The following is a 9,532-nucleotide window of genomic DNA, read 5'->3' on the forward strand; positions in this document are numbered from 1 at the left end:
GACATGTAGGGCGCGCACTTGGAAGGTACGCTGACGTGGCACTGGACCTAGCTGTGGACGTAGTGGGAGCGTAACTCGTTCAGCCCCCTGCTCCCCTCCATTTGTGCGCTATTTTTCTCTTAATAAAGTTGGAACCATAGGAATTGTAACTTGTAAAAAGGAACGGATACTATCAAATGCGTGTGTTTCCTGCTATTAAGTTTTTTTTGAGGGAATGACCTGTTGTTAAGTATCTTGCCAATAGCACAAAAGATCTTTGATTATGGGTGAACATTCTTTTCCTTTTTTAACTTATATTATATCATATTATATTATTATAGTAAGCAACTAATTCTGCATGCCATTCCTTTTCTTTCTTTTTTTTTCTAATTCTCTATATATTTTAGGGGTTTCTTTATATAGCACAGATTACATCCGACCCAAATGTGTGCCTAACAAGGGCGCACATGATACATGAGCACCATCCATTCGTGATGATCCAAATGTTGTATAAGGAAAAAAAAAGGCTAGGCCGATCTGATCGATCCATGACAGTTTCGTGATAATCCGTCTTCGTCCGTCATAATGGGGCTACAGATTTAGGGAACATCCTCATGTTGTTGATCTGTGACGGTTTCTATGACGGTTCTCGGGAACGTCACCAGAAATCCGTCATGGATTAACAGGTTTTTTGTAGTGGCAATTATTTGATATTTGTGTGCATATGAGGATATGTGGCATAGGACACCCTCTCTATGCAGTGGGGTAAGAAGGCTCCATCGCAAGGCCACACATGCCTCTCTTGTCGGTGATGTCCTTCTCCATTCTTAAATATCCGTTCTCGCCCCATGTTGTTCCCCATGAATTCTTCAACAACCAATACTTTGTGCCATCGTTGGTCTTGCCATAACCAATAGCTGCAATACCATGGTCTAGGTCAGTGCCACATGAGCCAGTCATCACTCCACCTTTGTAAAACTGGAACGTCATATCTCCTCCATCTACAGCTACTGAGACAGGTTGACTTGCGACGGCTTGCATGAGGGCTCCCTCGTTGTTGGCTGGAACATCCTCATAGCTTTTGATGGTTGCGGCACCATTGGTTCCACTCTTGCACTTGTCATCTGTTGCAGTATATGGGTAGTTGGACTCGGTGGTGAGACCGCCATTCTTGATAATGAACTTAAATGCATCATCCATGAGCCCTCCTTCACAACCTTGGTCTTCTCCATGGACATCACAATCCACTAACTCTTGCTCCGACAATGAGATAAGCTTGCCAGTTTTGAGCTTAACAATGCCCTCTGTAGCAGCGACAGCAGAAAATGCCCAACAACAACCTACACATTATTATGGTTTACTAGATATTATAGGACGACATTCTCAAAAGAAGTAAACATATATCCAATACATCATTATCCTTAATATACTCACCACATTGGCCCTGATCCTTGATGGGAGTAACTGCACCTTTGGTCCTCCAGTCTACGGTTTCTGGAAGTGCATCGAGAGTTACATTCTCGTACCTGAATCCGGTAGGAACCCTCTCCAAGCTTGGTTCGTATCCCTTGTTAGCCTTTGTCGCCTTGAACTCCTCGTTGGTTAGGTCGGTGAACTGATTGATGCCCAAATAGAACTTGTGGTTCTTGGCGTTAAACGACTCGATGAATCCGACATTGGCCTTGAACACCTGAAATCGATGTGCCTTCTCAGTAGTGTCCTTGTACACACGGTTGTACTGCACCATCCAGCTCTTGTGCCTTGCCACCATCGACAAGTCATCGTTGAGCTCCCGAGCTGCTAGGACTGAGCTGCAGAAGCAGAGGCACCCGAGGATGCTAAGGATCAAAGCTTTTGAGATGGCCATGGTATGTTTGATGGATTGCGCTACTACTAGTGTGCGATGTGTGCTCTGCTTTGTTTCTGCAAATTAAACTAGGTATCTTATATAGTTTGATGCATGTATTTAAGTATAGGAGATGGAGATGGTCTCCAGCGTAGCGGTGAAGCACGTCTAGTGGGCGGATATTACAAATCAAGCGTACTTAGCATTTGGTGCACGGATATTATAAATCAAACCGACTTGGCTGAATGTGCTTGCATGGTGATATTGACAGATTTCTTTATCGATGCTATTTCTATGTATATTTATAACCTTTTGGCGAACAAAATATATAAAGTCATTTTCATCATTGGGGTGCATGTATAAAATTTCTACAAGCTCAATTTTATTTGGAGTGTAACATTAAGTTTTAGATCTGTTGATTTACATAATTGTAAGCTAGAGAATATACCTAAGAATCATTGCAGCCTACCTATATAAAATGATTAGAACTGACCACCGGTAGAGACTAGGAGTGTAACACGAACATAATAACTTGATCAAGACAACTTGACTAACCATATCATTCGTATATGAACAAGAAATAAGACTAATTAACTGATCTTAGTAATTTAATCCGGAGTCCAAAAAATGGTTGGCACTCATCTTGCATTTTCTGTTCTATAATATGGACTGCATGAGCCTCAAGGCACGTCAAGTGCAATAATTTTAATACTACCAGACATACTTCCCTGCCACGCAGATGCTCCTTTCCACTCACAACTTCGTAGAAGTACCATACCTTAAACAGTTGCGGTGGCTGTGTTGTGCGAGTGGCACCCCATGCAGCGTGTGCTGCAGTTGCTGGGTCGTGCGGCACTGCAACTCAAGGCTGAACGGTAGTATGTAACACCTTGCAGAGTAGACACACTATGCACATCACCAAGCGACACACACAACCAACACACCCAACACTTTTCTCCCCCTCCCTTGATTTGTAGGGCTACGAAAATCATTCGCAAGAATCGAGCAGAGTACACACACATGGATAGGTGGGTTGGGGCAACAGAAACATCGGTGGGCAGCTGAGAGCCAAAGTGAACACATGGCACGCACATGCATAGATGGGACCAGTGCAGGGAGGAAAGGAGATGGCTGACTGTAAAAGGCGACATCCATGAAAAACAGTGCGGAGAGCCTGTAACACCCAAATTCTAGCAAGCACAATAAGTTGGGATCCTTTGGCACCCTGAGCTTCATCACCAATGTGGTGGGTTACCTTAACCTCATTTCTCCCTCTCCGAGGGCCAGGTTCTCATCTTTGGGAGCCTGAAGTTCATCGTCGACCAGTTTGGCAAAACGCGTCTTCGCAACCCGGCACTTCACCGAGTGCAGGAGCCAATGCTCAAGCATTGCCTGTTATCTACATCAACAACCCACAAGCCTGCCCCTACTAGCTTGTGGCAAAGGTGGATTCAATATGAGTTTGAGGACGGGAGCTTGATAGCCGCCCTTCAGGAGTAGCACTGGAGGAGGACCTCATGGTCAACACCGGCACTGACACTCCAAGCGCTAGTTCGCCCACAACCCGATGGTGTGAATGCAACCGACCCTGATGCAGCTACAATGGCTGAGCTCGGAGTCCTTCACATGATGAACGTCGGTGACGATCCGAAGATAAAGGACATGGAGGCCCAACATTAAGCCCTCACGCATGCACAACTATGTCTGCAACATGATCAGGATGCGCCAACAGGTGGGCTACCACCATCGACATGGAGCAGTGGCGGAGGCCGCGCCATGCGGCCCCCGCCGACACCACTCCTGTGGTAGCGTATACCCACTAGATCCACATCTCCATCCTTGAGGAGGAATCAGACGATGTTGGTTCATCGCACCCCCGGTCCATAACCTTATGGCGACCGCATACATCGCCAAGAACATTCTGCTAGATCTAGATCACCCAAGCGATGATCAATTCAACAAAGTCACGGCCATGGTAGACATCGTGGGGCCTGCCAGAAATGGAGATGCGTGAGGAAGGGTCGAAAACACTTCTCATTTTGCATGGGGTCTTAATCATGGGTATAAAAGGGTGGTGTGAAGAGTAAAAAGCCAATACACAATTTTAAAGTGGGAAAGTAGCAGTAAAGAGAGAGGGCGGGAAACACAGGACGGGAAAAAGTGATCGAAATATTGCCGAGAGAGAATGGTTGAGAAAGATAGGGAAAAGAAAAAATACAATAAAAAAGCACAAATGAAGGGTAAAAGTAAACAAAACTTTTTTGCGAGAAAACTTCTAATCTATTCATCATGTCATGGCAGTACAACCAACACTAGAAATAACAAAAAATACATCCAGGCTCGTAGATCACCTAACGATGACTACAAGCACTGGAGCGAGCCAAAGGCGCGTAGTCGTCATCGCCCTCCCTCACCAGAGTCAGCAAAACTTGTTGCAGTACACAGTTGGAAAGTCATCATTCTATGGCCCATAGGACTAGCAGCCTAGCACACTAGAACAGTAACCGCCGCCGATGAAGTGAAGCGTAGATCGGAAGAATCCAACCTGTAGACAGAAAAACGAACTGGATCCGTGGAGATCCATCAAAGACCAATAATGACCGAATCACACAAGATTCATCGGAGATACAACTCCACATGCCCTTCGACGATGCTAGATGCATCACCGGGACGGGGCCTAGGTGGGGAGGGCCTTTTGCATCTTCCAGGAGCCGACACCGCCATGCCTTCCTAACTAGGACACAAACCCTAATCGACCTCAAAGGAACACCTAAAACAGAACAACAACCCTCCCGCCATCAAGGGTCGAGCTTCACCGCACCTCCATGGCCCTACACTACTAGGAAAAACGTTACCAGTAGCGTGGGTTTTTTGACTACCAGTAGCATAGGTTCCCACACTACTGCTATGACGCTACAACTATTTTCTAGCAGTAGCGTGTGTTTTACCCCACGCTATTGCTAAACAGACATACCAGTAGCGCTGGTGCCCCACGCTACCAGTATTCCACACCCACGCTACTAGTAAAAGAATAGCAGTAGCGCTTCTATTATACACCCACGCTACTAGTAACAAATTAGGATTTAAAAAAATAAAAGCCTACCTATTTCAGTTTAGACATGCATTTCACAATACGTACATGTTATGCATACAGTCAATCATCAATCATACATATCTGATGTAGATAATTAACACATGCACACGCACACACGCACGTGTGCGTGCGCGCGCGCACACACACAATATATGCCATGCGTCAATGTAGTCGGCGTCGGCGCCTCCACAAGGCCGTGTTGATGGTGTTGATGTTGCCGTCGTCGCCGCCGCCGGAGCACCATGATGATGTCGTCGTCTTCGTCGCCGCCGTAGCCCTGTGTCGATGCCGATGTCGTCGTCATCATCGTCGCCGCAGCCCCATGTCGAGGTCCTCCACCTCGATGACCTTCGACATTGCAATCACCTGGACGATCATCTGCGTGATGCAGTCTCTGGGCTTCACAGTGAAGTCCGCCTCCGAGTGTTTGAAGAGCACGACACTCACCGGGCTATGGTAGTCCGCGTCAATCACCCATGCACCCACGTCGGGAAAGTAAAAAACTTATTAGTTCGCGTCCTCGTTCAAATCCAGCAGGGTATTTTCTTTCTTTTTAGCCCATGCACATGAATCAATAGTAACAACCAGAGGGTGGTCCATACTTGTTGCACGAGACGTGAAGAAGGCCGGGTCCCCTCCTTATTGAATCCAAGGTAGAAACTGTCTCGATACGTGAAGAAGGCCAGCTCCCCTCCTTCTGCAAATAGCTCAGGTAATGAAGTTGTAAGGAATCTGAATACAATGAACTCATTGTAATGTATAATAACAAGAAAAAAAACCACGAATCCTAAAAAAATATCATTTTATGAGCCAGGTTGATAGTTTTGAGACACAGGAAAGGATAATGTTGGTAACGGTCTCCATTAACAAGAAAAAATGGTTTCTCAAATGACATTTGCTTCACCAACAATGATTAGTAGTAGCATCAGCATACCCTCTAATTCAGCATAGGAGTTTCAAGCAAGGGGAAATCAGTCTACTACTTTAAAACTAAAATCAGCATCCTTATGGTGTATGCATAGCACAGTACTAATGTCCATGTGATGTATTTTCAATCTAGTTTATATTTTGTTAGTAACTGCAACTGAGTCCCGAGCAACTGCAATCAGCGCATCGGCAACTGAAAGCTTGACCACAGCTTATCATTGGCAACAGACAGAGGGGCACTAAATGATGTTTGTTGGGACTGCTACAACTTTGGGAGGAACACCGACAGTCGGTGCTCAGTCCCAAATTTTTTCATTTATGAGAGGGAATCTTGAAGGAAGCTTCTTCAGTTAGCAGTACAGAAAAGTAGAGCTGGTCAGGCGATTAGCTCACACCTTGTCTTGCAAGTAAGCAGCGTAGAAGACTCCCAGGGCACCTAGAGAGAGTACTGAAATAAGGCCGGATGGCACCAGCTTCCGGGTATTGTACAACCTGATACCTGAACGAACAGGAGGGTCGGCAACGTCAGATCCCGATTTCATGAAGATGTAGGCGCAAAGAGGGTGAAACATACCAAACACAGAGGCAAACAGAAAGGCAGACCCAAATCCAACAGCATCGCTTAGTGCCTTCGTCTCAGAAAACTGCATCAGATAATACGTCTGCAGAAAGCAGATAAGTTAAGCCATGAAAACAATCTATGAGCGCATGTTCGCACACATAATGATCACTAGTAAATCAGAGCGCACAGCAGGAAGAAGATTGCTAAGGTGTGGATTCTCTCACTAAAAAAAATCCAAGCTCAGTAAGAATGACCATAGAATCAGCAAGTATGAGCAATGAATCTCTAGAAAGGTTTCTTATCGTTTTGTTTCTAGCCGTCCTCATGGCGTTGTACCTGCTCTACAGATGACTTCTCTCTTTAATGCATAATACACCATCCAGGGTGTATTCTAAAAGAAAAGAAAAGACAATGAATCTGCAGTCTGAACCTGTCTAACACATAGGATGATAATTTACTACTCCAAAAGGTAGGAACCAATGAGCTCACTGATTTGCGCCAAGAGTACATGTTTCTAAATTCATCACATCACATTCATAATTTGTTCTTTTTTCACTTTGAAATTTCTCGTTATTTCGGAGTTTGAGATTCAGTAACTGTAAATAGACTCCCCAGTTTAGATTGTGCTACTGAATTAGAACCAAGCATAGACTTCATAAACCCTGATATTTTACCATAGAATGTGATTCAAAATGCCACTTATGTGCAGTAGTGGCTCCAAGAAAGGAATCGGGAATAGCAGTCCTCTAAAAATTCTGATGCATCATATGATAAGATTAAAAAAACTGAAATATGTCATCCGAAAAGACTGGATGGTTATACTCTATCTCCATAATTTGTATAGTGAAAAAAAAAATCTTCAGAATTTGCCTTAAATGACAGAATTATCATATGAGAAGAGCAAGCATCATAATTCTGATCAAGCTTGCTTATGCTACTGTGTGAATAAACATATATGTACCCATCCCTAAGCTTACAAAGAAGAGTATATCTGTAACCATAAAAGAGCATAAAACTGCTATGGTACTACATACTGCTGTGTTGCACAATTAGCTATATAGAAGGAAAAGTGGCACTCCTGGGGATGACTATGGTGGTATAGTTTCTACTTTAAAATTAATGACATTATTTGCCCAGTAGGAAATGTTAGCAGCACATCCAGAATCATTATTAAGTAGTAAAATTACAAACATGTTTGGAGCAGCTACTAGCTGCAGTGAGTATGACCCTGAGTGCTAGAACACAAACTTTCTTGGATACTAGATGTGTATTTGCAGATGGTGCAGGTCATGAACCAAATGGTTAGGACTTTTTTGTTTCAGAAACAAATGGTGATGTATGTACGACAAGGGAAAAAATCAACAATTATGAGGAATCATAAATTATTCCATGGTTTGAGGATGTGATTATGGCTCGCTCACCTGCTTGAGTGAGGAAGCGAAGGTTATTCTGCCGCACTCGAGTGGAGGGCACACCACGGAGACGGCAGCAGACGCAGGCGCAGGCGACAACGGCGCGGCGCGGGGGGGGGGGGGGGGGGGGGGGGGGGGGGGAGGGAGGTGCTCAGGGCCGGCGTCGACGCGGCACACGATGTCCATGAGCAGCTCCGGCAGCAGGCGGGACCACCTCTCCTCATCGGCCTCCCCCCGACGCCCGTGCTCGGCGGCGTCCTCCGGGATGACCTTGGCCTTGTTCCCGCCAACGATGCCGGCCGGGGCGCGCTAGCAGGACGTGAGCCAGGACGAGCTGCGCCATGGGGGCGGGCGGATGGGCGGAAGGGGCAGAGAGGGAGCGGCGGGCAAGGAGATCGTGGGGGCAGAGGAGAGGGGTGGGAGTGGATCGGGGTGGATGGTGCCACACTCCGCAGTGGACACGCTGATTAGTAGCGTGGGTGTATCGCCGCGCTATGGCTATTCACTTAGTAGTAGCGCACGATTTACAACCCGTGCTACTAATATTTTTTAATCTGGTGGTGTGGTGTGGCATACTTATCAGTAGCGTGTCTAAAAGAAACCAATGCTGCTGCTAAGCCAAAGCAGTAGCGTGATTTGTACCCAGCGCTACTAGTAATTATCAGTAGCGTGGGGACACAAACAAACGCTACTGGTAAACTTCTATGTATAAGCATTTTCCTAGTAGTGCTAAGGCCACTGAAGACGAGGCAGACCGGTGGTAGCGCCGGTGGCAGGTCAAAAAAAAACATAATCGACTGTGGACTCACTGCAAGAGGCGAATGGTTACGCCATAGTAAAAAGTATACTTTGTTCTTTAACAAATGAATTTATAATAAATAGAATGCAAAAAAGTACAAAAGGGTAAGTTGAGTGTTATATATCCAGTACTCCGTTTACCTGTAACTGCATTATGAAAAATAAAAGGGAAACGTTTAAACACGGCTTGGTGACCGAAGCTTTGGCTGGCCGAGCGCGCGCCGTTAGATGAGATGCAAATCTACCATCCCTGGTTCTCCACTAACCGCTCACCGTTGACGCTGTCCTGGACTAAGGGTACTAATATGTATGACCCATAGTCTATGGGTCGGGCACATGGCTCGCCGATCACCGGAAGGAAGAACTGTCGAAGTTGTAAACCTCAACGTGATCAAGATAGAAACCTCTGAAAACCTGACGCGCACTCTAAGGATAGCTCAATAGCCAATGTGTTGGGAATCGACCATGTGTATAACCTACGTACCCCTGGTGTATATATAAGCCATGGGGTTTAGTATTTTGGGGCACGATTACCAGCCTTAGGATTTAGAACACAATCATACGATCTCAAGGTAGATCATTTTATACTTTGTACTTCATCACATCAATATAATCAAACCAGGACGTGGTGTTTCCTGAACGCACGAATTAAAAGCTTGGAAATTTTGAAAGTCCTCGAACAACTTTTTTCTCGCAAAACTTTTCCTTAAAGGGCTACGGAGCATACTGAGCATTAACTTAGTAAGTATAGTTGTGTGAACTGGCATACCTCAAAACCTTTTGAAAGGCTTATGAAGGCGTCTACCATTCCGGCCCCGACAGATCAAAATTGATTGACGTCGTACCAAGAATGGCATGGTGCTCGGACAGAATCGAGGAGCTCTAGAGAGCAGCCTCTATCTCCTTATGTCGCC

General features: G+C 45.5%; 1 pseudogene; it reads right to left on the bottom strand.

Moving 5' to 3' along the window:
• Positions 1-578: 578 nt before the first annotated feature.
• LOC123139545 (senescence-specific cysteine protease SAG39-like) lies at positions 579-1,846 on the bottom strand (annotated as a pseudogene).
• Between the last annotated feature and the right edge of the window lie 7,686 nt (positions 1,847-9,532).

This window comes from Triticum aestivum, chromosome 6B, assembly GCF_018294505.1.
Source record: "Triticum aestivum cultivar Chinese Spring chromosome 6B, IWGSC CS RefSeq v2.1, whole genome shotgun sequence".
Taxonomy (NCBI): Eukaryota; Viridiplantae; Streptophyta; class Magnoliopsida; order Poales; family Poaceae; genus Triticum; species Triticum aestivum.